Consider the following 24,155-nt stretch of genomic DNA (forward strand, 5'->3'; position numbering starts at 1 on the left):
AAGGATTTATGTTTGTATTGGTAAAGATTAGAAATAAAATATAGTTCTAAGTGGGTTTAATTTAATGTTTCTGTGTAAGGAAGGGTAAAACCTATAGTTGGATTCATGCTGGATAAAGGTGTTTACATGTGTGTGTTGGTTCAGTTCCAACTTGCTTCTATTGTACTTCGAGAGGGTTACAGTGTGAAGAGTAAATCTAGACTGACCGAAGTTGTTGCTTAGCAGCTGGGGGATGTTTAAAATAGGACATATTTTTGTTCTTAGTTTAACTGGAAGCCAGGGCAGTTGAAGATAAAACACTGGGGAATGAAATCTCTCAACTCTGCCAGGAGAAACTGGACAGGAGAAGGGAGCTGCAAAGAGGCAGAGTTCCCAAAGAACCATATACAGTCCAGTAACAAGGGAATTGGGACATAAAGAATGTCTTAAGAAGACTGGCGTCAAGAAAACAGAGACCAAGATATTGTTCAGTAGAATTCAGGGGAGAAGCAGACAAAGTGTTGCGAGTGAAAGAGACAGCTGCAGTAACCAGAGCTAAAGTGGGAATGCAGACTTCAGAGGTAAATCACAACCTGCTCAACCACAATCTGGAACCTCAAGACCTGGCAACCCCACCACCAATCCAGGGAAACCCTGGTTCAATGAAGAGTGCAGCAAGGCATGTCAAGAGCAGCAACAGGCATACCAAAAAATGAGATGTCAACCTGGTGAAGCTACAACATACCTTGCGCCAAACAATATTAATCGCATGTGATCGATAGGGCTAAGCGATTCATCAACCAACAGATCAGATCTAAGCTCTGCAGTCCTGCCACATCCAATGGTGATTGGTGTTGGACACTCACTGGAGGAGGAGGCTCCACAAATATCCCCATCCTCAATGATGGAGGAGCCCAACACATCTGTGTAAAATTCTAGGCTGAAGCATTTGCAACAACCTTCAGCCAGAAGTGCCGAGTGGTTGATCCATCTCAGTCCCCTCTAGAGGTGCCCAGCATCGCAGATGTCAGCCTTCAGCCAATTCTATTCATTACACATGATATCAAGAAACGGCTGAAAGGGGGCAGCATGGTGGCTGCCTACGGCCCCGGGTCACTTCTTTGTGGAGTTTGCACATTTTCCCTGTGTCTGCTTGGGTTTCACCTCCACAACCCAAAGATGTGCAGGGTAGGTGGATTGACCACGATAAATTGCCCCTTAATTGGAAAAAATAATTTTGGGTTCTCTAAATTTATTTTTAAAAAAGAAACGGCTGAACGTACTGGATACTGCAAAGATTATGGACCCTAACAATATTACAGCAATAATAGTGAAGACTTTGCTCCAGAACTAACCGCGCCCCTCGCCAAGCTGTTCCAGTACAGTTACAACACTGGCATCTACCCGGCAATGTGGAATATTGCCCACTATACCCTGTGCACAAAGCAGGACAAATCCAACCCAGCCAATTACCACCCTATCAGTCTACTCTACATCATTAGCAAAGTGGAAGGAGTCAACAGTGCTATCAAGCGGCACTTACTCGGCAATAACCCGCTCCGGTTCCGCCAGGGTCACTCAGCTCTTGACCTCATTGCATTCTTGGCTCAAACGTGGACAAATGAGCTGAACTACAGAAGTCATAGATTGTCATAGAATTTACAGTGCAGAAGGAGGCCATTCGGCCCATCGAGTCTGCACCGGCTCTTGGAGAGAGCACCCTACCCAAGGTCAACACCTCCGTCCTATCCCCATAACCCAGTAACCCCACCCAACACTAAGGGCAATTTTGGACACTAAGGGTAATTTATCATGGCCAATCCACCTAACCTGCACATCTTTGGACTGTGGGAGGAAACCGGAGCACCCGGAGGAAACCCACGCACACACTGGGAGGACATGCAGACTCCGCACAGTTTTAAAAAAAAAAAAATTATTTAAAAAAATAATGAGAACTGATCCACACCCCGCACATCATAGAAGTGAGGTGAGAGTGACGGCCCTTGACATCAAGGATGCATTTGACCAAGTGTGGCATAAAGGAGCCCAAGGTAAACTGGAATCAATGGGATCGGAGAACATTTTCCACTGGTTGGAGTCATACCTAGCACAGAGGAAGATGGTTGGGTGGTTGGAGAGCAATCATTTCAGTTTCGGGATGTCCTCAGCGTAGTGACCTTGGCCACATAAATGCCAGGCAATGACCATCTCCTACAAGAGAGGATTTAACATTCAGTGGCATTCAACCATCAACATCCTGGGGGGTTACCATTGACGAGAAACTGAACTAGACGAGCCATATAAATACTGTGGCTACAAGACAGGTTAGAGGCTCGGAACCCTGTGGTGGATAACTCACCTCCTGACTGTTGCCCATCTACAAGGCACAAGTCAGGAGTGTGATAGAATACTCTCCACTTCCCTGGATGAGTGCAGATACGGGGAGAAAGCGCAAACTCTACACGGCCGGGATCGAACCAGGGTCCTTGGTGCCGTGAGGCAGCAGTGCTAACCATTCTGCCACCGTGCTGCCCCTGAGTGCAAGTGTTGAATGTTGAATGCTGTTTGTTTGCTGCCGACTGTAAATATTGATAAAAGAGGCTTTTTTGTGCATTTCAATCTTTATGGTGTTTGAATACAACAAATACGCTTTTAAAAATAGCCACTGAGGTTCTGCAAGAGGACCAGAGGCTTAATGTGGTCCCAATACACACATTCACATTTGAACAGCCAGAGGGAACAAAATCTGATCTGGGCAGATGTTGATAGAAGAAAATTGTCCTTTCTGACGGTGCATTAATGTGACGATATTATTGGATCTTGGCTTATGCAAGGTGTTCATTTTCTCAGAGTTGTCCACCTTCTGAAGACTTCCTTCTCTGAACAAATCAACCTAAAATCTATTTATTTATTCAACTTTAATCCAAATGGATGCCTTGCCAAATCCAATTTCCCTGCACTTAACCAGTAAAAGCCAGGACTTTATCCATGCGACGTATACGAAGCTGCAGTCGGTAATTATTTCTGCCCGAGTCTGATACATCATTGGTTTGATGTAAAATGTATAAGTTCATTTTGCTCTGCCTCAGGCCCAGACTCAGAAGAAAAGACAGACTTGTCTTTATATAATGCCTTTCACCATTCCTTGTGATGTGCCAAAGTGCTTTGCCATCAATGAAATAGTTTTGGAGTGTCATCATTGTTTTTTTCGAAAACGATTCATATTTTATATCGAACAATTTATAAGCTACAAAACCACGCCAAAAACCAACACATATATTCACAAGCAAGCAACTTTACAACAAATGTGGCCATGACCCCTCCCACCCCTCTACTCCCTTAATCGTTAGACATATTTTACATTCCCCAATATGGCCAAAACAGGTATTTACAGGCATTTTTTACAATTTGGTTTGGGCCTTAGCTTGCCCTCGGACTGGTCCCTTGCGGCTTTATCCCCCCTGCTTGTCCCTCGCGTTACTGGTTGCTGGCGGCGAACAGGCCTTGAAACAAGTTGGTGACCGGCTTCCACATCCTGTGGAAACCTTCTTCCGATCCATGGATGGCTGATTTTTCCAGCCTGCGAAATTCCCCCAGGTCGGACAGCCAGTCTGCAGCCTTGGGTGGTTCTGCCAATCGCCAGCTGAACAGGATTCTCCATCGGCGATCAGGGAGAGGGCGTCGCCGCCCCCCCCCCCCACCGCCCCCCCCCCCTCCCCCCCCCCAATGAAGAGTTCTGGTTGATCTGATACCCCGAAGACCGCCACTTTTGCACATGGCTCCATCCTCATTCCCACAACCCTGGACATGGCCTCGGAAAAGGTCGTCCAGTACCCGACAAGTCTGGGACACCCCCAGAACACGTGGATGTGGTTGGCCGGGCCTCCCTGGCACCGTTCACATTTGTCGTCCTCCTCTGGGAAGAACCAACTCATTTGGGTTCTGGTTAGGTCAGCTCTGTGCACCACTTTTAGCTGCGTTAGGCGCAGCCCTGCATACGTGGAGGTTACGTTTGCCCTGTGCAGTGCTTCAATCCAGAATCCTTCCCCTCTATCTATCCCTAGTTCCTCTTCCCATTTTTTCCTTGTCTCGTCCAGGGGAGGAGCGTACCTCCACCAGCAGTCATTCATACATGTCCACATAATTCCCCTTCCCTAGGTCACCCGTATCCTGGTATCTGGGGGTATATTGTTGTTTCTTCATGGAGGAAGTTTTTGACCTGAATGTATCTCGGTTTGCTTCCTTTTGGTAGCTAGATCCTCTCCGTGAGTTCCCCTAGGGTCGCTCCTCTACCGTCCGTGTACATGTCCCTAACTGTCAGTGTCCCCTCACCCTGTCTCCGGACCTTCACCCGGTCTGCTCTCTGTTCCTTAATCCATCCCCATGCTCTTCTGTGGCGGCCGCCCAGTGGTAGAACCATAGGTTCGGAAGGGCTGGCCTCCCACGTTTCTTCTCCTTTGTAGGTCCATCTTTTGGAGTCTCGGGCGCTTCTTCCCCCACACGAACATGATTAGCTTGTCAACTGTGTTGAAAAAGGCCTTGGGGATGAAGAGCGGGAGAGATCTGAAGAGGAAACTGGGCAGCACATACATTTTATCTGTATTCTCCCAGCGAGTGGGAGTGGGCCCCACTTCTGCAAGTCCTTTTTGAACTCCTCCACCAGACTTTTCATGTTCCATTTGTCGATCTGTGTCCAGTCGTGGGCTATTTGAATCCCCAGGTAGTGGAATTTGCTCTGGGCTTGTTTAAATAGCAGTCCCCTCAGCTCTGTCCCTCCGCCCTGCGGGTTCACAGGGAAGATCTCACTCTTGCTCAGGTTAAGGTTGTGACCTCAATAAGCTCCGAACTCCTTTAGGAGTTTCATTATCCCTTCCATGTTGGTCCCAGGGTTTAAGATGCAGAGGAGCTGGTCTTCCGCATAGAGGGAGACTCTATGCTCTCTGTCCCCCCCGCTTTGGAATACTCTCCACCCCCTTCGCTTCTCTAAGGCGATCGCCAGTGGCTCAATTGCTAGGGCAAACAGCAGCCGATGCAATGGGCATCCCTGCCTTGTGTCTCTGTGCAGCCAGAAGTATCTGGAGCTGGTGGTGTTTGTCCTTCCTGCTCGCCATAGGAGCGCTGCACAGTACTTTTAACCAGGAGGTGAACCCTGGCTCGTACCTAAACCGTTCTAGTACCTCTATAAGGTACTTCTGGTGTTCTCTCCCCGGATGGGGTTACTATCGTTTTCTCTCCCGGATGTGGTCATTAGCATGTTCAGCAGGCGCCTGATGTTCGATGTTAGCTGCCTGCCCTTGACAAAATTGGTCTGGTCCTTCGCGATTACCTTTGGCACGCAGCTTCCTCGCCAGGACCTTCGCCAGGATCTTTGCGTCCGCATTAAGTAGTGAGATGGTCCTGTAGGTCCCACAATTCGTCGGGCCTTTGTCCTTTTTGGACAAAGCGATATTGAGACTTGGGTCAGTGTTGGTGGCAGGGTGCTCCTTACTAGCGACTCTGCCAACATCTCCCACAAGTGCGGGGTCAGTGCTGGTGCAAATCTTTAGTTGGTTACATACCAGCCTATGGCATATCGCCTTTATGGCCTGTGATACCGGTTCGCAAAATGTCTTGTTGGCGAGGAGGGCCATGTCCTGCCTCCATGGGGGGCGTGGAGCCTGGCCTGTCTCCAACATCACATCCACGTGGTGTAGAGAGTGGTTTGAGATTACAATTGTGGAGTATTCCACTCCTTGGGTCTCTCCTTCCGTCTTGTTTCCCCCCATCTCCATCCCCTTCCCCTACTGTCTTTCCTCCCCTCCCCCAGTTTTCGAATGCTATCCCCCCTTCAACTAGGCACCCCCTTCCTGTCGGGTCCTGTGCCATGGCTCCCCTCCACCCATACCTCTCTGCATCAGCGTCCGCGCACAAACGCGTGGCAGCCAGGTTGTGCAGAGCTAACTCCCAACAACCTGAATGGCATATAATCTGTTTTAGTGATTTGGCCTGAAAGCTGGCGATTAGATCATAGATCATAGAATTTACAGTGCACAAGGAGGCCATTCAGCGTATCGAGTCTGCACCGGCTCTTGGAAAGAGCACCCTATTAAGCCCACACCTTCTCCCTATCCCTATAACTCAGTAACCCCACCTAACCTTTTTGGACACTGAGGGCAATTTAGCATGGTCAATCTACCTAACCTCCACATCTTTGGACTGTGGGAGGAAACCGGAGCACCGAAGGAAACCCACGCAGACACCAGTGAACGTGCAGACTCCGCACAGACAGCAACCCAAGCCTGGAATCGAAGCTGGGACCCTGGAATTGTGAAGCAACAGTGCAAACCACTGTGCTACCGTCCTGCCCATAAGTCCCTGGCTGTCCTCCAAAATAGGGCTATGTGATCTTTTATGCTCATCTGAGAGGGCACATAGATCCTCAATTTAATGCCTCAACCTTTAATAGTGCAGCACTCCCTCGCTATACTGGAGTGTCGGCCTAGATTATGTGCTCAAATCCTTGAAGTGGAGCTCAAACCCACAACCTTGAGTCAGGCGAGAGTATCAGCACTGAGCCACGGATGATAGTGACTGTTCTCTATTACACCATATTTTTCCATTGCTCACATTCCTGTGGCCTCTGAGAGATGTTGCCCATTTAGTTCTGTATTGTGGGACAGCTTTTATTCCCACAGCCTAAATTAATTTTATTTAGTGTCATTATAAACTGCAGAGAGAGAATATCAGTCTGGATTGGATTAAACCCAGGTCCCTGACGGTGATTTTCTTTTTAATCTTACTGAATTTAAGTAAGGAAATGAACCAGTGATGTGATAAAGCTTCAATTTGAGAAGTTTCGTTTGCAACTTGTTCGTTATTCACAGCATCTCAACATGTAGGTGTGATGTAGTAGCTCCCGCCCCACCTAACCTGCCTCTCTTCACCATGTTAATATTGCACAGTCTCTTTCATTAGTTGTGGCGCTGGGATATAATCTGATTTCTCTCCATGCCTCTTCCTTTGCATTGTCCGGGGAGGGACATTTAGCACCAACACTGTGTGAGATGTATGTGTTTTGTGTGCATTTTTCCTTGAAGGTGCAAATGTGACTGTAGTAGCTGTACAAACATTGCCACAGGTACTACATATGTGGTTCATGCCAAAGTGTGTTTGCCACTCAGGCTGGGACCTTGCCAATGCTGGCGGGATCTCCAAATACCAGACACAGATTGCTGGCCTGCAGTCAACACCCAAGAATGAGTAACTGGGCCAAATTGCTGATGTGTATGTTTTCCACTGCCAATATAGAGCAGGCAAAATCCCTTCTCAAGAAGCCCATGGTGTCTTTAGACTTGGGCTCATTTTGCAGGATTGTCCACCATGGCACTCGTACGGTCTTGTAAAATTAAAGCTGCGATATGAATTGGAACAAAAGCAATCGTTTCTGCTTTTGCGTTGAACAGTGGAATAGCTCTGTCATAATACAAATCATTGAAAGCACCTATCTCTTTCTTTCTCTCTTTTGGATTAAATATCTGTTTCCAGGAAGTGCAGAAGAGAACTGAGAAATGAAATGAAAGGAAAAAAAAAGATCCATGAAAAAGATTAGTGGGTAGCATAAAAGGGAACATTAACATATTTAATATGTAAAGAGTGAAAGGATAGTCAATCAGGAATAAAGCAAAATACTGTGGATGCTGGAAAGTCCCAGCAGATCTGGCCGCATGTGTGGAGAGAGAAACCAAGTTAATGTTTTGAGTCTATATGACTTCTTCAGATCTTGAAACATTAACTCTGTTTGTTTCTCCACAGATGCTGCCAGACCCGCTGAGTATTTACAGCATTTTCTGTTTTGATTTCTATATTAGGGCAATTGCCGTTTCTTGTTATATACAAATGACATGGGGCGGATTCTCCGACCCTCCGTGCCGAAATCGCGCTCAGCGCGGTGGCGGAGAATTACCCAAAATAGCCTCCCACGCCGGCACGCGATTCTCCGGAGAATCGCCGCCAGTTGCGGCCGCGCGATCGATGCGGTGCCGGTCGGGGGTCATTGCATGACCAGCCATGCGGGCGTAACTGCAGGGCCCCGCCGACAGCCCGAGCGGTGGGACGAGCGCCGGTGCCCTGCTAGCCCCCTGAAGCTGGAGACTCACTCTGGATTTTCCAGGAGAAAGATCGGAGTGATTCCCGCCCGTTTTCCAGCGGGCATAGGGACTAAGTCGCCAGAAGGGAGAATCCCGCCCCAGGACTTGGGAACAGAGAGTGCGATTTCAAAGAGCAAAGAACAATACAGCACAGGAATGAAATGAAATGAAAATCGCTTATTGTCACAAGTAGGCTTCAAACAAAGTTACTGTGAAAAGCTCCTAGTCGCCATATTCCGGCGCCTGTTCAGGGAGGCTGGTACGGGAATTGAACCGTGCTGCTGGCCTGCCTTGGTCTGCCAGCGATTTAGCCCAGTGTGCTAAACCAGCCCCTCCGAAGGGCCGAAGGAACAGGCCCTTCGGTCCTCCAAGCCTGACTTGGTCATGATACCACACTTGATCCAAACCCTCAGCACCTCTTAGTGCTGTATCCCTTTATACCCATCCTATCCATGTATTTGTCGAGAAGCGTTTTGAAGGCCTTAATGTACCTGCCTTCTCTGGCAACGCGTTCCAGGCACTCACCACACCCTGTGTTTTAAAAAAAAAAAAAACCTGCCTTGCACATCTCCTCCAAATTTTGCCCCGCGGACCTTAAACCTCTGTCCCCTGGTGACTGATCCTGGGAAAGTGTTCCTGCCTATCCACTCTATCCATGCCCCTCATAATCTTGTAGACCTATCAGGTCACCCCTCAACCTCCGTCGTTCTAATGAAAACAGTTTGAGTCAAATCAGCCTCTCCACATAGCTAACCCCCTCCAGACCAGGCGACATCTGATAAACCTTCTCTGCGCTGTCTCCAAAGCCTCTGGTAGTGTGGCAACCAGAATTGTGCGCAATATTCCAAGTGCAACTTTTTAATATTTTTTTTGCTGATAAAAGCCATGGGTATTTTATGCGGCATCAGGAGGAGAAAGACAGACTGGTGAAATGGACAGATGCATGGCAGATGCAATTTAATGGAGATAGTGTGAAGCGCTGCACTTTGGCAGAAATAATATTGAGATGCAGTATCCTCTAAATGTACTATTTTGAGTGCAGCACAAGAACAGGAGAACCAGAGAATGCATCTCTGAATGTGGCAGGACAAGTTAGTAATAGCACATAGGAGACTTGGCTTTGTAAATACAGGCATTGAATACATAAAGAGAAGCTGTGCTAAACCTTCACAAATCACTTAGCTGGAGTAATGTGTACAATTCTGGGCACTTTACTCTAAGAAAGATGCCAATTGGCCTTGGAGAGGGTGCAAAGGAGATGTACCAGCGATGGGAGATTTCAGTTACATGCAGAGATTGGAGAAACTGCCAATGCTTTCCTTAGAGCAGAGAGAGTTGAGGAAATATCCAATAGAGGTATTGAAAATTATTATGGGTCATGGTGGAGCAAGGAGGGAGAAACTGTTTCCTCTGGGAAGTGGATCATTACCAGAGGTCATTGGCAGAAATCCAAGAGGAACAGAAGGGAGAAATGTTATCACAGATGATCGTTATGATGTGGAGCACACTGTCTGAAGGATGGTGAAAGCAGAGACTTTTGGGCCTGCTCCGCCATTCGATCATGGCTTATCTCATCCTGGCCTCAACTCCACCGTCTTGCCCGTTCTCCATAACCCTTAAGCCCATTACCAATTAAAAATCTGTCGAACTCCTTAAATTTATTCACTGTCCCAGCATCCACCGCACTCTGGGGCAGCAAATTCAACAGATTCACAACCCTTTGGGAGAAATAATTTCTCCTCAGCTCTGTTTTAAATTTACTACCTATTATCCTAAGACTATGACCTCTCGTTCTAGAATGTCCCATAAGAGGAAGCATCCTCTCCATGTTTATTTTATCCATACCTTTTATCACCTGGTATACCTCAATTTGATCGCCCTTCATTCTTCTAGAGAATATAGGTCCCTCAACTCTCGAATCAACTGAATGAACCTCCTCTGAACTGCCTCCAATGTCACTACATCTTTCCTTAAATAAGGAGGCCAAAACAATACTCCAGGTGCAGTCTCACCAATGCCTTGTATAGTTGCAACAACACTTCCTTCCCTTTATACTCAATTCCTTTAGCTATAAATGCCAACATTCCATTCACTTTCTTTATTATCTGCTGTAACTGAATGCTTGGTTTTTGTCATGAACGAGGACCCCCAGATCCTTCTGCAACGGAGCACCCCGAAGTCTCTCCCCATTCAGATAATTTGCCTTCCCCTTTATCCGATTAAAATGCATGACCTCACACTTATCCACGTTAAACTCCATCTGCCACATTTTGGCCCACTCTCCTAGCCTATCAATATCCATTTGTAAGGTTCTTACTTCCTCATTGCCTTACATTGCCTCACTGTCCCATCTATTTTTGTGTCATCTGCAAATTTGGCTATAGAACGTTCTATTCCTGTATCCAAGTCATTAATATAGATTGTAAATAGTTGGGGCCCAAGGATTGCACCCTGTGCCACTCTACCAGTTACACCTTGCCATCCAGAAAAAGACCCATTTATCTCGACTCTCTTGTCTTCTGTCTGTCAGCCAATCTTCTATCCAAGCTAATAAATTACCTATATCCCCTGTGATCTAACCTTGTGAATTAATCTTCTGTGCTGCATCTTATCAAACGCCTTCCGGAAGTCCAGATGTACCACATCTGCAGGATCCCCATTATCCACTTTGCGTGATACATCTTCGAAGAACTGTAGCAAATTAGTCAAACATGATTTGACCTCCTGATGCTGACTACGATGGATAGCATTTTGACTTTTCAAATGTCCTAATTTTACTTTCTTGATAATTGATTCCCAACAACAGATGTTAAACTAACTGGTCTGTAATTTCCCACATTCTGCTAGTTTTCTTTCGAAATTTACCGTAGCTCTTTTATTACTTTTTTAGTTTCCTTTGCTTATGTTTTAAAGTTTCCCAATCTTTCAGCCTGCCACTGGCCTTTGCAATATGATATACCTTCGTTTTTGTCTTTCTATTGCCTGATGTTATGTTATGTTGGCAAAAAGCTGGGACTGGGAATAAATTGGACAGCTCTGTCAAAGAGATGGCACAGGCGTGACAAATGGCTGCCCTCTCGTGCTGTAAGGTTCCTTGTCAAGTGGATGCATTTTAGAAGTAGAAATGAGGATGGGCAATAAATGGAAGTTTTAAAGCGCAAGCAGGAACAGAGGGACCCAGGAGTTGCAGACACAAATCTTTCAGGGTGGCTGGACAAGTCGACAAAACTTTGTTTTTAAAGGTCTGCAGGATCCTTGGTAAGAAAGTAATGGTGAACGTTTATAACTAGCTACAGGGCTTCAGCTATTGGGTCCAATTCTGCACACCTAACTTGAGGAAGGACAAAAAGGAGAGACTGGAAAGGAGAACGATCAGAATTGCACCAGAGGAGGTGGACTTCAGTTATGCGGTGGGATGTGAGAAGCTCAAATTGTTCTCCTTAGAGCAGAGGAGTTAAGGGGAGAAGTACTAGAGCTGTTCAAAGTGTTGGTGGAATAGTCATGGAGAAACTGTTTCCCGTGATAAAAGACTCTGCAACTGCAGCAGACAGACTGAAAGTAATTGGCAAAAGTCCAAGGGGAAATGAGAAGCAATTGCTTTTCACAATGCGTAGTTGTGGTTCAGAATGTGGTGGAATCAGATTAAGTAGTAACTTTCAAAATGGAATTGAAAGAATCATAGGATCCCTACAGTGCAGAAGGAGGACGTTCGCCCCATTGAGTCTGCACCAACCTTCTGAAAAAGCACTCTACCTGTTGGATACATACTTGTAAGGGAAATGTTTGCAGCAAAGCTCAGTGAAGTGTATCTAATTGGATAGTACTGTTTAAAAGTCAGCACATATATGGTGGGCTGAATGGTGGCTTCCTCTGTGTTGTATGATTCTATAAATCCGTAAAACATCCAATGTCCCTTTGCTGCAGTAGTATAACTGAAATATCCTCGTCTCAGCTGAGTTTGTGGTAAGTACCAGCTATCATTTGGTCTGTCATGCTAGAATCCTCCCAATTACTCCTATTGGAATTGTGCATATGTGGGAAAGGCTTGGATATGTTGCCTTCAAATAATAGACCATAAGTACTTTCAGGTTACTCGGAACAAAAATGTTGCCATCTTTCATCTTGCGCTGTATTCAGGAGATGCTGCTGCATCCCTGCATGCTTCACAGGGGCATTATCTTGAGCTGAATTTGTATTAACACAGGCGTTAGGTTATGTTGATATTGCTTTGAAGGTAGGAAGGGACTTTAAGGCTTTGGGTTTAAATGCATATGGTCTCCTTTTTGTTAAGTGTGAAGATTAATTTCTATTCCATTGTGGTTTTGCTAATATGATCAGAAATAAGGGGCGGGATTCTCCGACCCCCGCCGGGTCGGAGAATCGCTGGGGGCTGGCATGAATCCCGCCCCCGCCGGTTGCCGAATTCTCCGGCACCGGATATTCAGCGGGGGTGGGAATCGCGCCACGCTGGTTGGCGGGCCCCCCCACCCCCCGGCGATTCTCCGGCCCGCGATGGGCCGAAGTCCCGCTGCTGGAATGACTGTCCCGCCGGCGAGAATCAAACCACCTCTCTTACCGGCGGGACAAGGTGGCGCGAGCGGGCTCCGGGGTCCTGGGGGGGGGGCGTGGGGCGATCTGGCCCCGGGGCGTGCCCCCACGGTGGCCTGGCCCGTGATCGGGGCCCACCGATCCGCGGGCGGGCCTGTGCCCTGGGGGCACTCTTTTCCTTCCGCCTTCGCCATGGTCTCCACTATGGCAGAGGCGGAAGAGACCCCCTCAACTGCGCATGCGCGGGGATGCCGTGAGCTACCGCTGACGCTCCCGCGCATGCGCCGCACGGCAAAGTCATTTCCACGCCAGCTGGCGGGGCACCCAAAGGCCTTTCCTGCCAGATGGCGGGGCGGAAATCAGTCCGGCGCGGGCCTAGCCCCTCAAGGTGAGGGCTCGGCCCCTCAAGATGCGGAGAATTCCGCACTTTTGGGGCGGCATGATGCTGGACTGATTTGCGCCGTTTTTGGCGCTGGTAGGTGGACATCGCGCCGATTGCGGAGAATCCCTCCCAAGATTTTTTTTTCTGATTTGAACTTTAAAAAAATAATTGTTACAAATAGGCTTACATTTACACTGCAATGAAGTTACTGTGAAAAGCCCCTAGTCGTAACATTCCGGCACGTGTTCGGGTACACAGAGGGATAATTCAGAATGTCCAAATTACCAAACAGCACGTCTTTCGGGACTTGTGGGAAGAAACCGGAGCACCCGGAGGAAACCCACGCAGACAGTGACCCAAGCCAGGAATCGAACCTGGGACCCTGGAGCTGTGAAGTAACAGTGCTACACATGGTCAGGTGAACATGGTGTGAAAGGCTCATCTTGTGCAATGAATAAGGTGCATTCAAGTTTGATATTTGCAGTTCTGTCACCACTTTACTTTTGTGAATATAGGTTATCAGCATATCTTTGTCATCAGATTCAAATTGAGACATTTGAGCGTGTCATGGTTCTTCCTGTGTGTTGTACCTTATTGACTCACATGTGAAGGTGCAGTTTTCTCCTGAGCATGGGTTGTTGTTGTAGGGTAGTTATTTCTCTGAAGATACTATTTGGAGTTAACTGCAGGATCCACAGGAAACTGTTTTGGAGGAAGGCATCTCCTTGAGTGCAGTTATTGAGGAGCACAGACAGTGGGAAGAAACCTTGTAATCCTCCCAATCTAGACTTGCTTTTAATGATCTCCTTCCTTTTAAAAGTGGAAGAAAGAGCTGACTTACATTTGTCTGGCATCTTTCGCAACCTGGGGGCACCCCAGAGCACCTTACAGCCTGCGGAATACTTTGAAAGTATAGTTACTGATATAATCTGGGAAACGCAGCCAATATTTACACAGCATAGTTAGTTGAGGGTACATTTTACAAGAGTTTGGAGAATTCTTAAGCTCTTCAAAGTTAATTTCCTCCACTATCAACATCTTGGGGCTTACCATTGATAGAAACTGAACTGGAATAGCCATATAAATGCTGTGGCTACCAGAGCAGGTCAAGGGCTAGGAATCCTGTGGTGAGTAACTCCTCTCCTGACCCCACCAAAGCCTGTCCAACATCTACAAGGCACAAGTCAGGAGTGTAATGGACTATTCTCCATTTGCCTGGATGAGTGCAGCTCCAACAACACGCAAAGCTTGAAAACATCCAGGACAAAGCAGCCCACTTGTTTGATCCTCCTTCCACGAACATTCACTCCCTCCACCACCAATGAACAGTGGCAGCCATGTGTATCATCTACAAGATGCACTGCAGTAACTCACGAAGGTTCCTTAAGCTGCACCTTCCAAACCCACGTTCACTACCATCTAGAAGGACAAGAGCAGCAATGCTGGCAACACAACCACTTTGAGGTTCCCCTCAAAGTCACTTACCATCCTGACTTGGAAATATATCGCCATTCCTTCACTGTCGCTGGGTCAAAATCCAGGAACCCCTTCTCTAATAGCACTGTGGGAGTACCTCAAAGACTGCAACGGTTCAAGAAGACAGCTCACCACCACCTTCTGAGGGGTAACTAGGGTGGGAAATAAATGCTGGCCTAGTTAGTGATGCCCACATCCCATTAAAAAAACAGTGCCAAAAGGCATCTTTTACAGTCACTCAAGAGGGCAGACAGGGCCTGGATTTTAATGTCTTATCTGAAGGGTTTTGAATAGTCTGGTGTTGGGAGTCCAAGCAGTATGCTGCATTCTGTCCCTGTGTGCCTCTCACTGAGGATATGTTAACCTCTAATGTCCTCAGTCATTGGCCTGCGTAAGGATGGTAAGCGAGTGGTCTATATTCTGGGGTTTGTCCAAGTGAATGCTTTCAATCACGTATTGCCCCTTCTCGTGAAGTCTTACGTCATAGTAGGTAGCAAATATTTGCTCCTTTTATTGAAAAAAAACCCTACATTTTTTGAGAGGTTCTCAGTATTGCATACCATTTTTCAACTAAGGTGGGGTGTCATTAAAATCAATGCAAAATACTGCATATGCGGGAAATCAGAAATATTAATATGGCTGAGATATTTTGAAAGTGCAGACATAAAACAGTGAGAGATGATACTTTATATACACAACTATTACAGGTTAGTCAGGTTTGGATTTTAGAGAAGAAAATTACCTTTCTTTATGTCTGTGATGAACTGTGCCAAATATTGAAAAGATACGTGTGGGAATACAAGGCTGAGCTCATTGAGAGGCTTAAGGGTGTCAAAGGAAAGATAAAGATTACTGACTCGCAAAGCAACGACAGATTACCAAGTATGCAGTTACAGTAAGTAAAACTGTGTAGAATTCTTGATGGATTGTATCTGTACCTGGTGAATAGACAAAGAAACTTAGGTAGACAACAAGCAGAAAATGTTCAACTCTTTTTTTAAAAAAAAATGTTATGTTCTTAAATCAGGAAAAATGGCCTAAAGGAGATACTAGAAATCAAAGGAACCACTGAGAGGATGATGAGAAGATAGAAAAACATAAATAGTAAAGGCCAGAATTTAAGAAAGTAAATCAGGCTTTCCATTCCTGATTGTCATCCTGACCCTCTTAAATTTCTGGGGAATTTAATAGTAATAATCTTTATTAGTGTCACAAGTAGGCTTACATCAACACTGCAATGAAGTTACTGTGGAAAGCCCCTAATTGCCACACTCTGGCACCTGTTCGGGTACACAGAGGGAGAAATCAGAATGTCCAAATGACCTAACAGCACATCTTTCGGACTTGTATGAGGAAACCGGAGCACCCGGAGGAAACCCACGCAGACACGGGGAGAACGTGCAGACTCCGCACAGACAGTGACCCAAGCCGGGATTCGAACCTGGGACCCTGGAGCTGTGAAGCAACTTTGCTAATCACTGTGCTACCGTGCTGCCCATGTGTTTTCAGCTTGGGGAGATGATATCATTGCTGGGCAGAGGTAAGGTATTCACACATTTTGAGAGAGGTTTTGAGTTGAGGTCTGATCAGGCTACCCTTTCGACCATAAGTAAAGGGTGGGATTCTCCCCTACCCGGCGGGGCAGGCCACTCCGGCGTCGGGCCGCCCGGAAGGTGGGGAATCCTCCGCACCTTCAGAGGCTGCGCCGGCAGGGTTGGCACGGCGCCAACTGTCACGGAAGGGGCTTGGCGCCGCGCCAACCGGCGGCGAAGGGCCTCCGCCGACCGGCACAAGTTGGCGCATGCGCGGGAGTGCCAGCGAGTGCTGGCGTCATCCCAGCGCATGCGCAAGGGGGTTCGTCTCTGCACCGGCCATGGCGGAGGTCCACAGCAGCCGGTGTGGAGGGAAAGAGTGCCCCCACGGCACAGGCCCGCCCACGGATCTGTGGGCCCCAATCGCGGGCCAGGCCACCATGGGGGCACCCCCCGGGGCCAGGCCACCATGGGGGCACCCCCCGGGGCCAGATCCCCCTGCGCCCATGGGGGCACCCCCCGAGGACCCCGGAGGCCGCCCGCAGAGCTCGGTCCCGCCGGTAAGTACCAGGTCCAATTTACGCAGGCGTGGCCGGCCTAAAACAGGCGGCTGCTCGGCCCGTCGCGGGCCGGAGAATCGCCGGGGGGGGTCGCTGCCAGCAGCCGCCAACCGGCGCGGCACGATTCCCGCCCCCAACAATAACCCGGCGCCGGAGAATTCGGCAGCCTGCGGGAGCGGGATTCGCGCCGCCCCCCCTCGCCGATTCTCCGGCCCAGCGGGGGGTCGCAGAATCCCGCCCAAAGTCTTTTGCAGTCACAATAGGATCGTTTTAAAAAAATATTAATAGCTTTTCACGCAGTACAGACTTGTCTGAGGACAAGGGGAAAGCTGAATCAAACCAGTTGAAACAGCTTTTTAAAGACTTTCAGCCAGAGTCTGAAGGGGTTCTAAAAGGAGCAAAACCTGTTCTGGAAAGCAAGTATCACTTGGGATGTAGGATGGATTGAGCTGTATGTTTTTTATTTCTTGTTTAATTAGGAATAATGATTGTAATTACAGATACCATATTTACTGTATTGAGTAGTATTGTTTAAGATTTAATTGTAAGCTATTTTGGGGTATGATGTTAAAGATTTAATATTGTGTTCACAAACTTTTGTCCTAAAGTACCAGATCCCTATTTCTTCGTGCGATCACTCCTGGAGTAAATCATTCTTCCGCACGGTCCGACAAAATAAGCTAAAATATTGGGGTTTCGGTCCAGTATCCTAGCCACTGATGGGGTCTGGTCTAGGATCGTAAAACCAGGGAGTTAGTTAATGGGAGTGGTTTTGGTGGGTTCGCTGCAGCTCATTAAAATAGAAAATGAGCTTAAGAGTTTTTGTTTGGTGTGGTTCTGTTAAATGTAGGTTTTAGTTTGAGGAGAAGTCTTTGTTTGCTATGGTTTTATTTGTTTTTGGGTGTGGTTACATTGAATGGTGATGGTGTTTTTAGAATGGGGAGGGGGAGGGGGGGGGTGGGGGTTGGGTTAGTTTGCTGACTATCTCTGCTGGTTTTCCAAGTCTTCTGACGTGGCTTGATGGCTATCCCCTTGGGTGGATCTTTTTGATTTATCTTTTCAGTGTCCCTTGGTTGATTTCAATTGGCGGGAATGGTTGACTCCGGAGTAAGTGTTTGTAAGAAACCTCCAATCCGTTTGGTCATATAGAATGTTGGAGGTTTGAACGGCCCATTAAAACGGTCAAGGGCATTTGCCCATTTTTTTAAATATAAATTTAGAGTACCCAATTATTTATTTTTTTTCAAATTAAGAGTCAATTTAGCGTGGCCAATCCACCTAACCGACACATCTTTGGGTTGTGGGGGTGAAACCCACGCAGACATGGGAGAATGTGCAAACTCCACACGGACAGTGACCCAGGGCCGGGATTCGAACCCGGGTCCTCAGCGCTGCAGTCCCAGTGCTAACCACTGCGTCACATGCCACCCCTCGCATTAGCCCATTTTAAGAGCTTAAACTCCAATGTTGTTTTCGTATCAGGGATGAGACCAGGTTGTGCAAGGGGTGGGTTGGGCAGGTTTTTCATTCCGGTTTTGATGGCAGGGCCAGGGTACAGCGGTTTTGATTGATAAAGAGTTCAGTTTTCTTTCTCCTCAGATTACAGCCGAACCTAATGGTCGACGTGTTATTGTTTGAGGCTCCCTCTCGAACATCCCGGTAGTCATGATCAACGTGTATGCCCTCAACTGGGACGATACTAATTGTATTAATTTCCTGTTGGCCTCCCTTGACTCACATCAGCTTACTTTAGGTGGTAACCTGAACTGTGTTTTGAACCCTAGTTTGGATCGTTCCAAACCTAAATCTCTTGTTCCATCAGAGATGGCCAGGGCTTTACCTTCTTTTATGACACAGATGTGGGAGGGGGTGGACAGGGACTTCTCTTTTATTCACATCCACCATGTGTATTCTCGCATTGATTTTTTCATTTTGGACAGAGTTCTCCTCCATTTGTGGAGGCGGCTGCGTACTCAACATTTGTAATTTCTGACCCCGACCCGTACTTTATTGATTTGTTGCGCGAGTCTGGCCCCACCCAATGTCCACTTTGGGAGATTAGTTAACGCACTGTTGGCTGATAAATTTTGTGAACACTTGTCCACCCCTATAGACGACTACATAAAATCAAACAGGTCTGACTCATTCTCACCTTCCACACTGTGAGAGGCTCTTAAGGCAATCCTTAGTGGGAGAAATGATCTCCTAATGATTGTATATGTTAAAAATAATGAAGTTGGAGCAGCAGAGGATGATGGATTCCATTCTAGAGGTGTAATACTAGTCCTTGTTTGATTCTACTCCAGAGCTATTGGCAAACAGGAAAGAATGGCAGACCCAGTTTGAGCTACTGTCTACTAGCAGGGCGGGACTTCAGCTACCTCGCTCATTAATTTGCTTCTTGGATTCGCCAGTCATATAATTTCCCTACGGCCAGTGTTCATAAGAACGCTTTGTACTCTGATTATTTTCCCTTGAATAGGGCAGTAGGAAGGGCTGCCCACTTTTTACACTTTGTTCGCCCTGGCTATGGAGCCGCTCTCTATAGCATTGAGGTCCTCGCGTCAATGGAGGGCACTAGTTGAGATGGATTTGGGTTTATTGTCACGTGTACCGAGATACAGTGAAAAGTATTGTCCTGCGTACAGTCCAGGCAGATCGTTACATACATGAAAAACATAGGACGTACAATAAATACACAATGTAAATACATAGACATAGACATCGGGTGAAGGATACGGAGTGCAGTACTACTTGGTAAAGAAGATGCGTGGGGAGATCAGTTCAGTCCATAAGAGGGTCAGTCAGGAGTCTGGTAACAGTGGGGAAGAAGCTGTTTTTGAATTTATTAGTGCGTGTTCTCAGACTTTTGTATCTCCTGTCCGATGGAAGAGGTTGGAAGAGAGAATACCCGGGTGGGAGGGGTCTTTGATTATGCTGCCCCCTTTCCCAAGGCAGCGGGAGCTGTTGACGGAGTCAATGGATGGGAGACGGGTTCGCGTGATGGGTTGGAGCATCGGGTGTCTCTCAATGCGGGTGTATATAAGACCATAAGACATAGGAGCGTAAGTAAAGCCATTCGGCCCATCGAGTCCACTCCGCCATTCAATCATGGCTGATTTCAACTCCATTTACCCGCTCTCTCTCCATAGCCCTTAATTCCTCGAGAAATCAAGAATTTATCAACTTCTGTCTTAAAGACACTCAACGCCCCGGCCTCCACCGCCCTCTGTGGCAATGAATTCCACAGACCCACCACTCTCTGGCTGAAGAAATTTCTCCTCATCTCTGTTCTAAAGTGACTCCCTTTTATTCTAAGGCTGTGCCCCCGGGTCCTAGTCTCCCCTGCTAATGGAAACAACTTCCCTACGTCCACCCTATCTAAGCCATTCATTATCTTGTAAGTTTCTATTAGATCTCCCCTCAACCTCCTAAACTCCAATGAATATAATCCCAGGATTCTCAGACGTTCATCGTATGTTAGGCCTATCATTCCTGGGATCATCCGTGTGAATCTCCGCTGGACCCGCTCCAGTGCCAGTATGTCCTTCCTGAGGTGTGGGGCCCAAAATTGCTCACAGTATTCTAAATGGGGGCTAACTAATGCTTTATAAAGCTTCAGAAGTACACCCCTGCTTTTATATTCCAAGCCTCTTGAGGTGAATGACAACATTGCATTTGATTTCTTAATTACGGACTCAACCTGCAAGTTTACCTTTAGAGAATCCGACTAGGACTCCCAAGTCCCTTTGCACTTCAGCATTATGAATTTTGTCACCGTTTAGAAAATAGTCCATGCCTCTATTCTTTTTTCCAAAGTGCAAGACCTCGCACTTGCCCACGTTGAATTTCATCAGCCATTTCTTGGACCACTCTCCTAAACTGTCTAAATCTTTCTGCAGCCTCCCCACCTCCTCCATACTACCAGCCCCTCCACCTATCTTTGTATCATCGGCAAACTTAGCCAGAATGCCCCCAGTCCCGTCATCTAGATCGTTAATATATAAAGAGAACAGCTGTGGCCCCAACACTGAACCCTGCGGGACACCACTCGTCACCGGTTGCCATTCCGAAAAAGAACCTTTTATCCCAACTCTCTGCCTTCTGCCTGACAGCCAATCATCAATCCATGTTAGTACCTTGCCTCGAATACCATGGGCCCTTATTTTACTCAGCAGTCTCCCGTGAGGCACCTTATCAAAGGCCTTTTGGAAGTCAAGATAGATAACATCCATTGGCTCGCCTTGGTCTAACCTATTTGTTATCTCTTCAAAGAACTCTAACAGGTTTGTCAGGCACGACCTCCCCTTACTAAATCCATGCTGACTTGTCCTAATCTGACCCTGCACTTCCAAGAATTTAGAAATCTCATCCTTAACAATGGATTCTAGAATCTTGCCAACAACCGAGGTTAGGCTAATTGGCCTATAATTTTCCATCTTTTTCCTTGTTCCCTTCTTGAACAGGGGGGTTACAACAGCGATTTTCCAATCCTCTGGGACTTTCCCGGACTCCAGTGACTTTTGAAAGATCATAACTAACGCCTCCACTATTTCTTCAGCTATCTCCTTTAGAACTCTAGGATGTAGTCCATCTGGGCCCGGAGATTTATCAATTTTTAGACCTCTTAGTTTCTCTAGCACTTTCTCCTTTGTGATGGCTACCATATTCAACTCTGCCCCCTGACTCTCCAGAATTGTTGGGATATTACTCATGTCTTCTACTGTGAAGACTGACGCAAAGTACTTATTTAGTTCCTCAGCTATTTCCTTGTCTCCCATCACAAAATTACCAGCGTCATTTTGGAGCGGCCCAATGTCAACTTTTGCCTCCCGTTTGTTTTTAATGTATTTAAAGAAACTTTTACTATCATTCCTAATGTTACTGGCTAGCCTACCTTCATATTTGATCCTCTCTTTCCTTATTTCTCTCTTTGTTATCCTTTGTTTGTTTTTGTAGCCTTCCCAACCTTCTGACTTCCCACTGCTCAACTCCCTCCATCGCAGGCAGAACAAAGTTGCGTAACAACTTTAGCTCCTTCCCTGGGTATAAATTGAACTTGGGCAAGAGTGAATCCTTCCCGGTCAACCCCCCTGGGAGGCGAACCCAATTGGGGATGTTACCTTTCCGCCTCTCTAATGCAAGCTTTCATTATCCGGTGGCCCACAGCTGGGCCTTACTTCATTTGTTGAATTACATAAACCTGATTTGTGGTGTTAGAGCAGATTTACAGAGGTGGAACAACCTTCCGCTACCTTTGGCGGAGAGGATTCAAACAATTAAAATTAACGTGCTCCCGAGGTTTTTATTTTTCCTTCAATGACTCCCCATTTTTCTGCCTAAATCCTTTTGTACCAGGGTGAATAAATTTTTTTTTTAATAAATATTTTATTGAAAATTTTTGGTCAACCAACACAGTACATTGTGCATCCTTTACACAATATTATAACAACACAAATAACAATGACCTATTTTATAAACAAAAAATGAATAAATAATAAATAACAAAAATGAAAACTAACCCTAATTGGCAACTGCCTTATCACAAGTAACACTCTCCAAAAATATAATTTAACAGTCCAATATATAATTATCTGTCGCAACGACCTATACATATTATACAGTATATATTAACAACCCTGAGAGTCCTTCTGGTTCCTCCACCCCCCCCCCCCCCCCCCCCCGATCCTGGGCTGCTGCTGCTGCCTTCTTTTTTCCATTCCATTTATCTTTCTGCGAGGTATTCGACGAACGGTTGCCACCGCCTGGTGAACCCTTGAGCCGACCCCCTTAGAACGAACTTAATCCGCTCTAGCTTTATAAACCCTGCCATGTCATTTATCCAGGTCTCCACCCCCGGGGGCTTGGCTTCTTCCCACATTTTAACAATATCCTGCGCCGGGCTACTAGGGACGCAAAGGCCAAAACATCGGCCTCTCTCGCCTCCTGCACTCCCGGCTCTTGTGCAACCCCAAATATAGCCAACCCCCAGCTTGGTTCGACCCGGACCCACACTACTTTTGAAAGCACCTTTGTCACCCCATCCAAAACCCCTGTAGTGCCGGGCATGACCAAAACATATGGGTATGATTCGCTGGGCTTCTCGAGCACCTCGCACACCTATCCTCCACCCCAAAAAATTTACTGAGCCGTGCTCCAGTCATATGCGCCCTGTGTAATACCTTAAACTGAATCAGGCTTAGCCTGGCACACGAGGACGACGAGTTTACCCTGCTTAGGGCATCTGCCCACAGCCCCTCCTCGATCTCCTCCCCCAGCTCTTCTTCCCATTTCCCTTTTAGTTCATCTACCATAGTCTCCCCTTCGTCCCTCATTTCCCTATATATATCTGACACCTTACCATCCCCCACCCATGTCTTTGAGATCACTCTGTCCTGCACCTCTTGTGTCGGGAGCTGCGGGAATTCCCTCACCTGTTGCCTCGCAAAAGCCCTCAGTTGCATATACCTGAATGCATTCCCTTGGGGCAACCCATATTTCTCGGTCAGCGCTCCCAGACTCGCGAACTTCCCATCCACAAACAGATCTTTCAGTTGCGTTATTCCTGCTCTTTGCCACATTCCATATCCCCCATCCATTCCCCCCGGGGCAAACCTATGGTTGTTTCTTATCGGGGACCCCCCCAAGGCTCCAGTCTTTCCCCTATGCCGTCTCCACTGTCCCCAAATCTTCAGTGTAGCCACCACCACCGGGCTTGTGGTGTAGTTCCTCGGTGAGAACGGCAATGGGGCTGTCACCATAGCCTGTAGGCTAGTCCCCCTACAGGACGCCCTCTCTAATCTCTTCCACGCCGCTCCCTCCTCCTCTCCCATCCACTTACTCACCATTGAAATATTAGCGGCCCAATAATACTCACTTAGGCTCGGTAGTGCCAGCCCCCCCTATCCCTCCTACGCTGTAAGAATCCCTTCCTCACTCTCGGGGTCTTCCCGGCCCACACAAAACCCATGATGCTCTTTTCAATCCTTTTAAAAAAAGCCTTCGTGATCACCACCGGGAGGCACTGAAACACAAAGAGGAATCTCGGGAGGACCACCATCTTAACCGCCTGCACCCTCCCTGCCAGTGACAGGGATACCATATCCCATCTCTTGAAATCCTCCTCCATTTGTTCCACCAACCGCGTTAAATTTAACCTATGCAATGTGCCCCAATTCTTGGCTGTCTGGATCCCCAGGTAACGAAAGTCCCTTGTTACCTTCCTCAACGGTAGGTCCTCTATTTCTCTACTCTGCTCCCCTGGATGCACCACAAACAACTCACTTTTCCCCATGTTCAATTTATACCCTGAAAAATCCCCAAACTCCCCAAGTATCCGCATTATTTCTGGCATCCCCTCCGCCGGGTCTGCCACGTATAGTAGCAAATCGTCCGCATACAAAGATACCTGGTGCTCTTCTCCTCCTCTAAGTACTCCCCTCCACTTCTTGGAACCCCTCAACGCTATCGCCAGGGGCTCAATCGCCAGTGCAAACAATAATGGGGACAGAGGGCATCCCTGCCTTGTCCCTCTATGGAGCCGAAAATATGC

The 24,155-nt window shown here is 47.2% G+C and overlaps 1 protein-coding gene across 4 annotated transcripts in view; it reads left to right on the forward strand.

The window, feature by feature from the left end:
• The window catches only part of arhgap39 (Rho GTPase activating protein 39), a 753,810-nt gene that overhangs the window by 183,739 nt on the left and 545,916 nt on the right, over positions 1–24,155 (forward strand). The window lies entirely within an intron of this gene.

Source organism: Scyliorhinus torazame, chromosome 6 (genome assembly GCF_047496885.1).
Source record: "Scyliorhinus torazame isolate Kashiwa2021f chromosome 6, sScyTor2.1, whole genome shotgun sequence".
NCBI lineage: Eukaryota > Metazoa > Chordata > Chondrichthyes > Carcharhiniformes > Scyliorhinidae > Scyliorhinus > Scyliorhinus torazame.